The sequence below is a fragment of the Stegodyphus dumicola genome, chromosome 2 (assembly GCF_044657685.1).
Source record: "Stegodyphus dumicola isolate Sdum_Otavi_A_Nest chromosome 2, ASM4465768v1".
Taxonomy (NCBI): Eukaryota; Metazoa; Arthropoda; class Arachnida; order Araneae; family Eresidae; genus Stegodyphus; species Stegodyphus dumicola.
Window position 1 is genome coordinate 101,386,200 of NC_140769.1, and position 17,220 is coordinate 101,403,419.

At 34.1% G+C, this 17,220-nt stretch overlaps 1 protein-coding gene across 1 annotated transcript in view; it reads left to right on the plus strand.

Moving 5' to 3' along the window:
* Window positions 1-17,220, plus strand: part of RNaseX25 (Ribonuclease X25) — a 126,930-nt gene that overhangs the window by 43,528 nt on the left and 66,182 nt on the right. The gene's annotated exons all lie outside the window — the stretch shown is intronic.

The window sequence follows — 17,220 nt, forward strand, 5'->3', positions numbered from 1 at the left end:
TTTAACTTATTTATGCAAATTTTCTGGCGAACGCCAAGTACTTAAGTTGTGGCTTTTTGCCAAGCGAGAGAGAGGAAGGAGTTAGTCGAAGCAGGCTGCTTACCTTAGCAGTTTTACTCGGTTGCTGGTTGCCTTCCAGGCCAGAGGTTTAATCCTCGTGATAATTTTAAACATATTGTAGTGTTAACAGTTCTCTGTACTACATACGGCTTCCTGTTAATATACGGCCAATCTTCCACGTAGGCCCTTGGTTATTATTCCAAAGTTAAGTTAGAGTTTAGTTAAATATTTTTATATTCTTACGTTCAGACCACAAGTAGTTGGTCTCTGTATTCCGAAGTACGGAAATTATTGTAAAGAGTGAAAAATAAAGGGTTTTGTATACCCTTCCTGTGTATCTTGTCTACTTCCCACACTTATTGAACATAGCTTTAGTAAGCTCCCTGTTCCGAGTCAGGTCCTTGCATGTTCCCAAAGAAAGTAAGACGGAACATTGAACCTGATAGTGGCGCCCAACGAAGAAGAATAACCATGGCCGAGTTTCAAGAAGAACCTGTGCTGCCTGCAGAAGCGGCTCAGAATCCAGAATGCCAGCTGCCGCCCTGGAAGGATTTGGTTGCATAGTCCAGACCATGCGCGCTTCGATGAAACCAGAAGCAACATTTAATGGAAACTCACCGGTAACCAGTTTTTTGGAAAAATTGGATGACCACTTCATGCTGTATCCAGTACATGAGTTCCAGAAAGTCACCTTAGCTACCAGCGCTTTGAGCGGCCAAGCGCTTAATTGGTTCAAATGTATAGGCAGAAGTCTTTTGGGTCAATCAGGAAGTCCCACCTATACATACGAAAATTTCAAGACTGCCCTAGTAAAAGCCTTCCCTGTCGTAAGGGATCGTGCGAAATTAGAAACGGAACTTTTCAGCATATATCAGCAAAGAATCGAAAATCTCTCAAGCTTTATTTTAAGAAAAATTCATGTCTTCAAACTCTTGTATGGAAACCGTCCGGATCCTGAGATAATTCAAGTGATTTTGCCGAGGTTACTTCCCCAAGTACAAGACTTTATTGAATTAAGGAATCCGACTACACTGGAAAAATTATTTGAGCTAGCAATCCAGTTTGAAAGTAGAAGAACGGCGGACATTGAAAGAAGACGCCAATATCAACAACGAAACCAATTTGGTGCGCCAAGACCACAGCAAAGTCAAGCACACGGCTACGGAAGCAAAGCGAATCAGTGGGCAAGGAAACCCAAGCATCCAAAAACAGCCGGCGAACGTCGACAGTTCAATAGCAATCCAGGAAAAAAGTCTGAAGGCCAGTGGAAAAAGAAGGAAAGCTTGGAAAGGAAAAAACAAGATTTAAACTAAAACGGATTTCTGCTGACGGGAGGGTGCGGAAATCCGAAGGCCAAGAAAACCCCTCTTCCTTCAAGTTAAATACAGTAATGGTGAAAAATTTGACTCTTCCGAAGATTGAAGTGTTGGTGAATAATATCCCAGCCACTGCACTCCTGGATACATGCGCGCAGTGTTCCTGTGTGGCAGAAGATTTTTTTAGGGAGTATTTTCGTAAATATCGCATATATAATTCGGATAATACGAGTGTTAGCTGCGCAAGGAGAAAGATGTAAGTGCATAGGTAAATTACCGCTATACGTCCGTATCAAGGACGAACAAGTAAAGGTTATGTTTTTTATAGTAAAGAATCTGCAAGCACATATTATCTTAGGAATAGATTTTCTTTCAGAGGCACAAGCAAAGCTGGATTTTAATGAAGCGTCCCTTAAGCTGACGATGAAACCAGTTCGAGAAGAAAAATCGGAGCCGCCGATGTTAAACCTTGACCACCTGCCTAATGAAGAGCAACAAAGAATCCGACAAGTGGTAAGTGAATTTGCTTCGTTATTTAGTGATATTCCAGGATTTACTCAAGTTACTAACCACAGTATTGACACCGGAGATTCAATGCCAGTTCGCCACAAAGCATACCGGTATGATAAGAATAAAGAAAAAATTATAGAATGGCACATCAGCGATATGCTACGTAAAAAGATCATAACGCCCATCTCAAGTAGTTATGCTAGCCCGGTGGTTTTATGTAAGAAAAATAATGACTATCCATTAACACACCCAAAAAGGTGGCGTTTCGCGATCGACTATCGTAAATTAAACTCCATAACTAAATATCCGGTATATCCGTTACCTATTATCGAAGAAATTCTAAGGAACATAACTTCTACCAAATACATGACTACTTTAGACTTAACGACTGGTTATTTTCAAATAGGGGTTAGACCGGAAGATGTGCCTAAGACTGCTTTTATAACCAAGTCTGGCACTTATGCATTCCTGCGTATGCCGTTTGGCCTTTCAGGGGCACCGGCAACATTTCAGTGATGTATGGACATTGTGCTAAGGCCTGTTCTTGGAAAGTCCACATTTATCTATTTAGACGATATCATTATTACTAGTGATAATCTGGCGCAACATGTACAGGATTTAAGACAGGTGTTTTCTTTATTAAATGAGGCCGATCTAAAAGTTAATGTCGAAAAGTGCAAATTTGCAGCCCCTGAATTAAAATATTTAGGTTACAAAATATCTCAGAAAGGAATCGAGACAGACGAATCAAAAATAATCGCTGTGCAAAAGTATCCGCCACCAAACACGGCGAAGAAGCTCTCTTCTTTTCTAGGACTTTGTTCATATTATACGTCCTTTATAAAAGATTTTGCAGCTATTGCTGAACCATTGTTAAAATTAAAAAGGAAAAAGGCAAGATTCTCGTGGACGGCTGAAGCCAATAGTGCTTTCGAAAAATTAAAACAAGCATTAACGCAAGCCCCTGTGTTGAAATTTCCTGAAAAGGATGAGAATTTAGAAATTTCAGCGGATGCTTCGGATTATGCGGTAGGAGCGGTACTTTCGCAAAATCATTCGCCCGTGGCATTTTTTAGTCGAACTTTAAATCAAAACCAAAGAAATTATTCCGCGACTGAGAGAGAGGCACTTGCAGTTCTGTTAGCAGTGCAAAAGTTCTGAGTCTATTTTGGAAATGCGCCAATAACAGTGTATTCTGATCATGCGGCGGTAACTAGATTGTACTCAGGGAAACACTTATCCCCAAGGTTAATAAGATGGGCACTCAAGCTACAAGAATATAATCTGGTAATCAAGCATACCCCCGGAAAGGAAAATATCGTAGCAGATGCCCTATCCAGAATAAAAATAGATGAAGAAGGTAATACTGTAAAGGTGGCAATGCTCACAGCATGTACAATAAATTCCCGAGAAACTGTAATAACCGAACTGGGTAAGGATCCTGAGTTTGGAAGCATTTATGAGTATTTAAAGGCTCCTGAAAATTTTAGCCACCAAGATATTGTGGCGATAAGAAATAGGGCGGCCCATTACGAACTAATAGATGGTCTATTATTTTATACAAAAACTACAAATTCCAACAACGAATTTCGACCTGTTATCCCAGCTAGTCTTAGATTAAATATACTGCAGGAGTTACACGACTCCCCATTAGCTTCTCATGCTGGTATTCGAAAAACTATCCAACGCGTACGCGAGGCAGTCTATTTTCCTGAACTGCAAAAGTTAACAAGGGCGTATGTGCAGTCCTGCCCAACATGTCAAGCAGTTAATTATATTAATTTCCACCCGGCCGGGTTTCTAAATAGCATTAAATCCGAATTTCCAAATGAAATAATTGGCATCGATTTATTGGGCCCTTTCCCAAAAAGTCAGTTAAATAAAAGTCGGTATCTCCTTGTTATGGTTGATCATTTTAGTAAGTGGACCGAAATTGTTCCCTTAAAACGAGCCTGCGCGAAATTAGTTAATGATTCTATTTTAAATAAATATATTTTAAAATACGGGGCGCCCCTAAAAGTTATATCGGATAATGGTCCTCAATTTGTAAGTAATATATTTGAAGACATGTGCAAAAAACTGGGCATACGTCATTTAAAAATGGTCCCGTATCGGCCGCAATCAAATATAGCGGAACGGGTCAATAGAAATATAGTGAAAATTATCCGTAGTTATGTTAAAAATTTTCATAAAAGCTGGGATTACTATGTCAATGAATTAGCTTTCGCCCTTAGGACCGCAAAACATGATACGACGGGCAAAACTCCTGCTGAGTTATTTTTAGGCAGAAAGATTATAACGCCGTTAGATAAATTATTTTATGTTCAACAAAGAGCCCCAGAATTTAAAATGGGCGATATAGAAAAATTAATTAAAGAAGCAAAAAAGAACACTGAAGTAGCACAGAGAAAACAAAAACTTTATTACGATTTGAAACGACGGGGAGTAACTTATAAAGTAGGACATGAAGTATTAAGCATTCACTTTCTTCAGCACCAGAAGATAAAACTGCCAAATTTTATCCACGATTTGAAGGACCATATGTCATAGAAAAAAATAACTCAGGCTGTAGTGGTGTTAAAAGCCAGGAATGGTGAAACATTCACCGCAAACGTTGACCAGATAAAACCATTTTATAATCGTAATAAAATGCCAATATTTCGAGATCTTTTGCAGGATCCGGCACGGCAGGCACAAGCTCCAGAGGTGGAACAACGACAATCACAAGGGCAAGCCATTAGGAGGCAGGAGCAATTGAAAAGAAAGTTTCCCCGATGGAAAACTGAAGGTAACAAGAAAAAGAAGCCGTTCCACCGACCAGAAAAGAAAGAGTACGACCACCCCCAGAATGAAGAAGGGAGAAGTACCACGAATGCAAAGAGAGCCAGGAGAAATAACGGCAACTATAACCCGGCTCCGAAACGGAAGATCTACTCATCGGACAGGACTCTCTGTAGCAAATGTCGCCGAACTGCGGAAGGGCCACTAGCGGCGGAGGAAAAGATACAAGGAAAATTTGAACGGCCAGCAATGAGGTCCAAGCAGGAACGAGAGAGAAGTGTCCCGGTTCCGCCAAGACCAGCTGCCATCAAACGGCCGAGATCACAAGCAGAGGCTAAAAAGAAGGTCTTCAAGGGTGACCAAACTGGAAGGAAAAGAAAGCACATGGAGGAAGGAACTGAAGGGCGAGCCCGCACAAGAAGGAGGATAAATCAAACTAGAATCTTCGCTACCTTCCAGGACTGGGCTGAGAAAAGAATGTCCGAATATCACAAAGATAAGTAAAATTTTATGTTACTTTGCAAACTTAAGTTAATCTTTCATTCTTACTGCAAGTGGCAGATTTCAAGAAGTTTTACCTCATGTGAGGTCTACCTTTATCGCCAAAAAGGCGAGAAATGAGTTGTTACCGATTTTGGTATTATGTTTTTCAATTACTCACAAGTAAAACTAAAGTTGATGTATAATAGGAATGTGTAAATACTTGAATATTGTAGAAGTTATTGTATAAATTTTATTTAAAACATTCTGGCAAGAAAGAAGTTTTAGTCTGAAAGACTTTTGAAATGTAGTATTTCAATGTAGAAGAATTGGCACTTGCTTGGAAAAGAATAGAAGTTAACAACGTACTACTAATGTATGTTTTAAAATGCGTAAAATTAACGGCATGTTAATATGTTCTTATATACAATGTGAACTGTTATTTTAAATGTTAAGAAATACTGTGATATGGTAAAAGTGAAAGTAATGCAAAAAAAAAATTTTAAACTTATTCGTGTGACTGTAAAAAGACCAAATTATGGTGAATATGTGTTAAAGGTTGAATGAATGTAGTTAGGCTCTCTGACGCTACACTTCAGAGTTAGCCACTTTCAGAATAGTACCTCAGGGTTTAGAGTTGAAGATAGGGTGTGTTACGAGGTCTTGTTATGTTGAATTTTAACACGTTAGTGTTTTGATTGTAGGCGGCAGTGTTGAACACGTACACATAAACACATCCGTGTTTGGTGTTTTCTTTTACAACACATGTCAGAGAGCAGGGGGAGAGATAATTAAAATAAAGTCATGAATGAAATAAGAATGTTAAGAGAAATATAAATATTCATGTTACTTGCCATTTCATTGTGTAACATTTCATTAAACTAGTTTTCTTTCCAGATCTCTGGAAGGAACCAGATTTGAATAAAAGCTCCTGTTTAGATGCAGTACAAATGAAAAATTGGTTGTCAATGGAGCTGATATTGTAAAAACAATTTTTTTTTTTAAATTTCTAGTTTCTAGTGAGAAATGTTTGTAAAAGATTGGCCTCGCGTTAGATTCTAGAGCTAAAAGTTTTCAACAAAGTCGTTTTAGACCTCAGTTTCAAACTAATTAACTCTGGCGGGAAGTATGTAAGGATCTTAAGTTTTACTAACGTTTATTTTTATTTTAAATCTTTACTATCACTTCTTATTTTCTACTTCCGGCCAGAATTAAAAGCTTTAACTTATTTATGCAAATTTGTCTGGCGAACGCCAAGTACTTAAGTTGTGGCTTTTTGCCAAGCGAGAGAGAGGAATTAGTTAGTCGAAGCAGGCTGCTTACCTTAGCAGTTTTACTCGGTTGCTGGTTGCCTTCCAGGCCAGAGGTTTAATCCTCGTGATAATTTTAAACATATTGTAGTGTTAACAGTTCTCTGTACTACATACGGCTTCCTGTTAATATACGGCCAATCTTCCACGTAGGCCCTTGGTTATTATTCCAAAGTTAAGTTAGAGTTTAGTTAAATATTTTTATATTCTTACGTTCAGACCACAAGTAGTTGGTCTCTGTATTCCGAAGTACGGAAATTATTGTAAAGAATGAAAAATAAAGGGTTTCGTATACCCTTCCTGTGTATCATGTCTACTTTCCACATTTATTGAACATAGCTTTAGTAAGCTCCCTGTTCCGAGTCAGGTTCCTCAATGTTCCCCAAGCAAGTAAGGAGAAACACTGAACCTGATAAGTTAAGATAAAATATTTATTAGAATGTCAAATTTAATCATATCAATTATTTATATAATAAAGGATAAAATTTATATTTATAAAGAAGAATTGTTAATAATATCCCTATGAATTTAGAAAGAAATTTATTTCAAGTGATATGTTTAGCTTAAAAGTAACGGGAGCAAAACTGTGCTAAAACAAAAGCCACACATATTGTAATTATCTCCTTTAAATTAATGATATCTATACCGCTGACAAATTGTTACTTGACATGCATAATACAATATTTAAGCATAATTGATCCTTTCTAGACTAATACAAGCGTAGCATATTTCTATGGAATGATTTGCTATAGTTAATTTAAGTTTCACATACTTTCATATTTAGGGAATTAATTACATAGCACTGAAGATTACTCAATGTAACATAAAAGATATGCTATCTGATTTATCTTTAAAATGACTAAATTTAAATGTTATATTCTCACATGTACACATACTCCAGAAACCTGACACATTTCGAAATTTAAGATAAATCAAAATTACTGGAATATTTCGTCAGAAAGCAGTTTTTTAAATTTTGGTAAATTCCGTGCGATTTTGACATAAAATAGCCTGATCAACAAAAATGCAGTGCTCATGAGGCCCATTAGAACACAAGTGATTAAAGTCATTGACCACAGTAGTTAAATATGGCTCCGAATACTGATGAACGAGCTAACTGTACGGATCTTTTCGTGATTTTCCCTCCATGTGTAACATTAATACAAGTAATTTACCCTTATAAATTTATAAGGGTAACCCCCCAAAACATTCTTTTCTTAAAACAGAGAGTCCTCGTATGTTTTGAGCTAAATGAAAGAAACGTAAACAAAATTCGGATGCATGCAATTCCCTGATGCATGAAACGAACGCAAACCAGTTTCCTATAAATCCTGCCTGAAGGCATTTTATCTTTCAGGTTGAGAGGCTTTCTCTGATTTGCCTTTATTCATTGAAATCAAACAACAGTAAGCAACGTCCCCTAATACCGACAAAAACGTAACATCGGGGAAGGAAAGAGGTGATAAACAGTTCTTAAGCGAAAGGCTCTTTGTAAGTGTAAAGGTCCTACATGTGGCAGCCGAATACTGGTAGTTCAACCGGTATTCGATCCCAGGCGAAAATATTAAGCTCATGATTTGTTTTCGTGGTTTTCCACCTGTGGAATGCGAATACGAGTCAGTTTTCCTACAAAAATCCTTCACGAAAGCATTCCTCATCTTATGCAAATAGCCCTCATCTACTCTGTCATATTCTAATAGCATAACCTTTTCTACTAGAAAGAAGAATCTCTTTTTTTAATGTATGACTCCTAATGGTGTCAAAAACTGTAGTTTTCTTTTTTTTTTCCCCCCTCTTCAATGCAAAAAATACACATCGATCAATCGATGTTACTTTACATAAAATCTACGTGAATTCGTATTTTTTCCACTATTTATTTATGTGTTGGAGAGTTTTCATATCCATGAGCCGCAACTTGACGCGGACAATAAGCTTCTCTCTATTATAAGCGCAGAATGTTTCATATTAACTTTCTGTGGAATGTTTAAAATTTAATATTTCGTGAATGTGATGGAAAGAAGGCTGCATGTAACATTAAAACATAGTCTGTAGTTTCTAGAAGTTTACTGTCACTAATTTTTAAAACAGAAATATCGTTTATAATGTACATTAAGTTGTATATTAACTTACAGTAGCAGGGAAAGAAACTCGAAAATCATTTCATTCAAATTTATACAGCAACTGACACTGAAATATTTAAACGATGGCATTAAGATTGCTTGCTTATTAAAAGTTGTTAATAACAGAACACAAGTTGAAGGCTTTATGGTTCATCCCTGCCCCAAATAACCCGAGGGGAAAATTAGGAGGATCTAAGCTTTGAGTACGCTTCAGTTTTACAACTCTCTCTTCTTGAATGCTTAACAGACGGAAAAGGAATAATGGGAAGAAATGTATGCTCTAGGCAAAACCATTTTAAGACACCCTGAGTCTTGGGGGCAAGCCCGTTTTGAGGACAAAAGTGAAAACTTTTGTGAGACATTTTGGTCTGTTTTTGCCGTCAAAGTGAAAACCGGCAATGGGTTAAATCTTGCTCAGATTCATTGTTGTACCCATTTGGAGAATTTATTTAATTTTAAATTAGAAAAGCCGAAACATTTTTTCTTCATTGAGGCCTCTACACCAGGCATAGATAACCTTTTCTGGCTGCAGATAAAAATTAACCAAATGTGTGTATTAAGATATTCTGGGTCAACAGTATTTTTATGTTAGAATAGTCTTCCTTGGTTTTCTTGTAATAAATTTTATTTAAAAAATAATTGTAATGCATTTTAAACTTTAAATGTAAAAATTATAATTATTATAAAAACAAACCTAACTGAATAAACTTTATTTTTCTCTGTGATATTAATGGCTTCCCAAAGCTGTAGCTGGTTTTCAACACCTGGAGACAAAAATTCCTTACATCACTTCGGTGGCTCCTGGATCCTTCGCTTGGGGTCAGATGTTCCCCTTTGCCCTCCTCTAGCTACTAGTATGTCCCTGTGGCTTCCATGATGCTGTATTTGTGACATCAGTTTAGTCAATGCTGACTTATAGTTAGTTATCTTAAGATGAATACAAGCATCTGAATCTTTGGTAGTTAAGCTTCTCCTGTTCTTAAAATAAATTTCAGGTGTGAAAATATTTTGGTTCCATTTATAAGTTGAATTGAATGTAAACAAAATGAGAAGGCTTTTTTTTTTTTTTTTTTTTTTTAATTATAGATTATGAGTCAGCGTTGCAAAACTTATTAATTTTTTCTTTGAAATTATGTTATTATTTTTATTTTTTAGAAATAAAATTGTATGTTCATTACTGCAACTTGTAATGAAACAAAAATATTATTATTGTTTTCATTTTTGATTTATTTTTTAATGTATGTTTTAAAGTGCTCCTTTCATATTTATGTTTTATAATTTAATTTTATATACAGTCAAAAGTCGTTAATTCGGACTCGTTGGGACTTCGGCGATTCCGGATTATCGATTTTTCCGGATTATAGATCATCAGTTTAAATCTGATAAGATGGCATGCAGAAATTACAAAATTAAAAATATGAAACCGTAATTTATGAAATAAAGAGCAATTATGATCTAAAGGGTGTCAAAATTTACAAAAAGAAAAAGCTTAATATTTATTTGTTTACTTTATTAAGCATTTCTTTCAATGTAAGTTGCTTCGTTTCATGTGATAATACTTTCTCTTTAATTCTATTAAACAGACATAATTTCTTGTTTAGTTACAAAGTTCCGCTGTTCAAGTCCTATAATTGCTGTGTTGAGAATACCGACTAATTTGTCAATCAAAATGTTTTCGTTTTCAATAACCTCTGGGTCACTTTCTTCACTATCCGAAGCGAATTATAATGACGAGGAACTTTATTTAAATCATATCAAAGACGGAGTACATTGAGATGAAATACTGCATTTAATTAGCCATTAAGGAATTTATTTAAGCAATTATTAGCCAAATAAAATAAAAACATCTGTCCTGAAGATAAGGATAGTGCTGACAGATCAACTTCCAATTCATTGTGCGCCGCGGAGTTTCTCCCCCCCTCCCTGCCGAGCAGCCTGAAATTGATAAACAGATTTCAAAACATACTTTCGCTTTGTAGATCCTTTACATATTAGTAAATATATATCGAAAATTCTATTTGACATAATCGAAAGTTCAAGCTTACTTTTATAAAATTGCTATAACAGTCTGCAAAAAATAATAAGCTGGATCCAGTTCGAAGATTAAGGAACAATGCAATCTGCAACATTAACAGCTTAGCTTATACTGTCATTTATACATTAAACACGCATGCGTAAACGTATTATGCGCTTGCGCATAATAAAATGAGAGGTACAAAATGAGAGATTCATTTTTTAATTAAAATCAAAATACCACTTATTCAAGACATTTTGAGAAACTTTGAAATTTCAGTGATAAACTCGTAACGCTCGGAGGGTTAAGAAATTAAGTAGTATGTATGTTCCTCGTACTGTTGCCGAGGCCTGTTCTACACCATTATTTTTTATAAAAGTAAACTGCATTGAAGAATGTGAATATGTGTGGGGTGTTCTAGTGTATTATTTATGCATGTGGTACAAATGTTGCTAATAGTGATATAAAGTTGCTATAAAATATCAGGGGGCAAAAAAACAAGAATGGTAAATGAAAGATGGAAAATTAAAAATTAAGGGAAATCAAACTCGCAACACATAACATGTGTGTATCACTAGCTTGTACCATTTAAATTCTGTTAGGAAAATATAAAGTAAAATTAGTCAAATTGTTTGTCACTGAAAGGTTTTGTAGTAACAAAAAAGTTAACTTCTCATATGTGATAAACTATTCTAGATGAATTAGTATCACCATCTGGGGTGAAAAATGCCAAACATTACGCATATGCACTAACATGCCTGTTCTAGGATTAATCTAATATTGGTTTATGAAATATTGTAGTTAATAGGCAAGTTTTGTGTGCCTCAAATGATAACCTCAGTGTTATGAAAGCTGGATAACATAATAATTTCCAATGTCAGAATGCCTATTCGATTATGTAGCACAGTAGCTACTGCTTATTAAAATAACTTTAATTCTGAAATGTACTTGAAATTATTAAGTGCTGAGTTTAATAGACATTGACCTGTGCATTGCAAATTATAATATCCGATTAAAGTGTTTCTTGAAGAATAATAGCTAATAATTAATTTAATAATTATTCATAAAATAATAATTAAAAATTGATGATAAATCTAACTGTGAAATTTAAAAATTTATTTAAAAATTTTTAGCCAAAAAATGTGTTACCCCAAATTTGCAATTGGTCTTGAAACGGGAATTTTTCATTGTGCACTATAAATGTTGAATCACTGTTCAAACTGTTGCCACCAAATATTATCACCCTATAATATTTTTTAACCCTATTAGTGTAACGGCCATAAAATTCTGTATAGAAAGCTGCCTTCTATATTTATTACGCATGAAAATTTCTGCTAGCTTTTAATTTATTTGATTTCGGTTTGGATGTATATTGGAAGAAAAGGAATCAAGTTACAAAATGAGAGATTCATTTTTTAATTAGAATCAAGAAAATACCACTTATTCAAGACATTTTGAGAAACTTTGAAATTTCAGTGATAAACTCGTAACACTCGGAGGGTTAAGAAATTAAGTTGTGAAATATGCATGTAAGTATGTATGTTCCTCGTACTGTGCAAAAAAATTGGTACCTAGGGCCATCTGATTTTGAATAACATAGTCCTCCATCTAATCATGTGCTCCTGGGATTCCAAGTTATGAATTTTAAATTTCATATTTTGTGAAACTTTAATGAATTTTGGAATAACAAACTCAATGATTTGAAAGCACCCAGTGGCAACACTGTACGGAATAAAATATTTTTACCTCCAGCTTGCAAGACTGTTTATTGTAATTTCTAAAGGTATGTGGTTTTTAAATATTTTATGATTTTGCTGTTGAGTTCAGTTGTATGTGGGCTATGTGCGAAGAACGTGATATTTAATTAATAAATTCAAGACACAAAATGTTAATAATAAAACGACAAAAAGAGTGTTGCAGACAATCTTTTACTATGAAAACTGAATGCTGATATGATAAACTGATAACTTATAAATGATATGATGAAAAGACTGAAAAAAAAAATAGAAAAATGTATGCCAATACGTAACATTGCATCAGGAATTCAAACACAAGCTGCTATGCTGCTTTTAAAATTTTTGCAATTTTGTTGTTGAATTATACATGGCAAGTGTGAAGAAAATGACGCTTAATAATAAAGTAGAAAAGAAAAACAAGCTGGGTTATCAAGAGTAGGTAGACTGCAAACTCAGCGAAAGTGTAAAAAAAAAAAACCTTAAAAAACCTTTTTAGTGACTATTAAAATCTAAACCCTTTAAATTTTTGCTTTTTTTTTAATGAAAATATAATTATGTTCCTGATAAAATTTTATCTTTAGAACAATTATTCTGTCTGCTTGTTTCATATAGCAGTTTTTTAATTGCATTCTCAGTTTCGTAAAACTACTACAGTACAAAGTCCGTAATCCGGACGTCCATTATCCGGAATGACCTATAATCCGGACCTCAAAGACACAAGCTTATGCATGCGCATAAAGCATTTTCTGAATTTTTCAGTGATTTTTTTAAAACATGATAACATTGATAAATTTCATTAAAATAATAATATATTAGAACTATATTTAAAAAATAACATTAAAATAAAACATTTTTATTTTTCGCTGTCATATTATAAAGTTTGATTTTGGCAACTTATTATACAATATTTTAAATCTGTAAAATAAACAAGGTATGTAGCTATAAAGCATAATTTACGAAACAGCTCTTAGTAAAAGCAAAATTAGCTGTGTAATTAATTACAATATCTTTTTTAAAATTTTTTCATAGTAAGCGTTTTTCCCATGTAATTGTCTCAGATTGTTCAAAATTATTAGAATATGCATCAGTTTTCTCTATAAAATTAATTTTACAATTTTCCCTTCCTTTTTTTCTTCAAAATATTTCTGGCTTTTTGCTGTTACAGAATTGGTTGGGATAATTTTTCTTTAGTATTTTCGACATTGCAGCATGGAAAGTTTAGAAGGATTTGAAGGCAAGATTTATACACCCACAATTCTAGAAGATTCGAGAAATATGTGACAAAATGTAAAATGTCTCCATGGTATCAACATATCAACACGTAATGGATGCATTTTACAGAAAGTTTGCGATGAATTTCTTACTTTTTGTAGAACATCTGGAAGAACAATGGAAACATAATGTTTGAATGTTTTACTCCTGATACTAGAATCTGTTTTCTTAACATGTTTATCTTCCCTTTATTTTCTCTACTTTCCAGTAGACAAAACATGGAAAATATCAAAAATGCTTCTAATCTTATCACTTGGGCAGGCATTATAGAAAGAGATTTTTTATTAATAAAGAAATTGAAAACTTACAATTTAAAAGATTCATCTAATGTCTAAATGCATCGTACACAGAGCTGGTGCTATGCATTTTCCCACCTGATGCAATCTCTGTGTATCCTAAATTCTGCTGCATAGTGCCTATCTGAATTCTGCTTCCAATGCCTGCTCTAAATTCTAAAAGTTTTGCCATTTCTAGATTTTGTTGTTCTGTGTGTCACTAAATTCTAAAAATTCGGCCACACCTGCTCTGTAACTGGCCTTTACCATATATATTTCATATTTCTTCTGAATGTTCGTATTACTAAAGAAATAAAATTAGCCGCTTTTTCTGTATATTCTAAATGCATTTAGTGTTTTTTAGAATAACAGAAATCCTTAATTAAATCCAAAAATTCTAAAATTAAAAGGAAACACGTTGAAGAAAGAAACCGAATACATAAAGAAAATTATTCTTCAAAGATATGTGCAGTTATTATTATGTTAATTACCCAATTGTTTATCATTTCAGCCTTTAGTATATCTTCCCATTTCTGTTTCCTCATATGATAGAGTTACTGAGCCAGATTAAATTAAAATTAAATTGTATTATCTTTGACCACTAGTCCACATTTTTAGTTTGAATTTCACTGTTCTTGTTTAATTATGTCACCGTGAGCTGTATCTGACTTTGTTAGCATCAGAACATGCCTTTATGTTCTAAGTTCTTTGTCTGATATTGTAGTTACTTTCAGATACAGTGATAATTTGCTTCACGTCTATCGGGGGGGGGGGGACTACTTAACTTTTGCCAGATCAAGTAAACCCTCATAGGTACATTGTGGAGAGGTTGACAAGTTAGGAGATAAAGCACACAGAAACTGGCGAGAACGTTGGTTTGCATATTGAGGCAAATTTCTAATTATTATCAGAAAAGATTGATAATTAAAGAGAAGGAAATCGATATAAACTAGCCAAAATGTTTGGGAAGGCTTGTAGAGACATTAGGTATTTTTGAAAGCAGGAACGATAAAAAATTAACAACGCCTTCGCCGGGAATCAAACCGCGGACCTCTGGAATATCGCTACCAGTGTACAAACCACTACACCACGAAGGGTTGCCATGAAGGTGGGAGAAATAACCTTATATATTCCCCCCTTTTAAAGGGCGATTGGGGTTTTTAGGGAATCCAATCGCCAAATCCTTTGTGTGGCGAACCATCATCCAACACCCATCAAGTAATCATCAACACCATCAAGTAAATATACTTTGCATCTACTGAGACTTATATATAAAACAACTTATCATCTCTGGTGCTTTAATGGCTTATTGGAACCTTAAAGTTTATTAACTGGGTTACAACCCCTGGGACTCTATACAAAGCTATGACATTAACTGCATTAAGCAGAGCTTGACTAACTTTTCAATACTTGCCAACCATGCCTACATCAGGCCTTTCAGGTTTGTTCCAATCACCAGGTCTCTCTATTGACAAGCAGCAGAGGGACAACATTCTGTCTTTTGTCATGAATCATGCTGATTATGATCTCACTTCTCATTTTAACCTATGCCAATTGACATAAAATCTCCCTACTATTTGCTAAACCTCTAGACTGACCAAGTATGTGACAAAATGAGACATTAAAAAAAAAAAAAAAAGAAAAAGAAAAAACATAAAGCTAATTATTAGTAAAACGTAAATGTCACTTATCTTCTTTTAAATATGTCCAACTATTATAAGTGTAATATATTTAATGCTACTTGATAAACTGCATGAAGTTTATTTTATTCTCAAACTTATTAATAATTATGTTAGTTAATTCATATTTAGTAATAATGCATACTACTTTCAGATAGTACTTAGGGATCTATTTTATTTTGAGGATGGTATTACAAAAGTGAAATTCAAGCTTAGAATAATATTTTTAATTGAATTTATTCAGTTCCCATTTGCTCATTGGTTCTTAATTCTTTTCATTAATGGTCTTTAAAAGTCCTTAAAAGTACTCATTTTCCGTGTGCAGAAATGTGTACGAACCCTGAAAACCCCTAATCCGGAATCGTCGAAGTCCTGACGAGTCCAGATTATGGACTTTGTACTGTATTTCCTATGACTTGCATACATTTAACAGCCCAAGTAAAATGCCCTTTATCCAGTTATCAGCTGCATGATGATCTGCCTGTTTTTCTCACAGTGCAGTTTCTGATGAACATTGATGGATTTCTCTTTCTCCAACTTGTGAGCCATCATCATTTGATACAAATTCTCTCCTAGTATTTAGTGAATTAATGAAAAACTCTTCAGACAGAAAAAGTTTTTTAGTTATATAGTTTGAATTCGTGCTAGAAAAGCAGATTCAATGTTCTATCTCTTTTGAGATTTTCTATTTTTTTTTAGCTTCACTGGGATATTTATATTTTTTATTAGTTCTTCACTAATTATAATTTACTAAGTAAATTGCATAATGCTTTATGAAAAGTTCTCAGTTTAAGTGTAGTTTTTCTCTTCATGCTGTTAGCAAGTACATCAAAATCTTTCAACAATTTATCCTTTTCTTTCAGACTTAAGTCCTTCGACCTGGCATTTTTTAAGTGGAATAAAGTGACTTTAAACACTAATAATCTACTGTAAAAAAGCAGAATTCGTGATTAATCTAAAGACATTTTACTCATTGTCACATAGAAATGAAATTATTTTCAGAAAAGCAGATTTCTCAGATCTCAGTGAGTGTTTGCATCTTCTGGGTGCTATATGATGACATTGAAAGAAGCAGTGAGCCTATTGTTAACTAGGGGAGGAAGTGAAACAAATTGAATTGCTGAATTCTCTTTTCAGTTTAGGGATTGGGGGGAGGAAGCACTCAGTGAAATATGACATAGAAGATGAAAGGTAATAATTATTAGAAAAGTGTAAATTTGAAGAGTGAAATATTTGAAGCAAATATAGATCTTTAATATCGTATTTCTTTCCTAAGTAATAATTTATTGTACAAAATAAATCTTTAAAAATCCATCATTACTTTTCAAAATATAAAGTAGTATGCATTAGCATATTCATACTTTAAAGAATTGTTCATTTACTTTCTTCATTAAGATCTTTATTTTTGGGCTTGTATTCTTCATCAGGCATTCAAAAAAGTTAAGTTAAACATTGTATTTATTGCTGATGTGTTGTGTTGGATATGCAATACAATGAGTTATTAATAGATGGTGTTAGAAAACAGATATAGAAATGAGGAATTTTATTTGCAACTACAATAACATGCCTTCCTTAATGCTTGAAGTTCAAATATACTTTTGCCTTGATTATTCGAGTTGTCATACCACAGTCTGTTTTGGTTTAAACCCTAGCTGTGTAGCACTGAA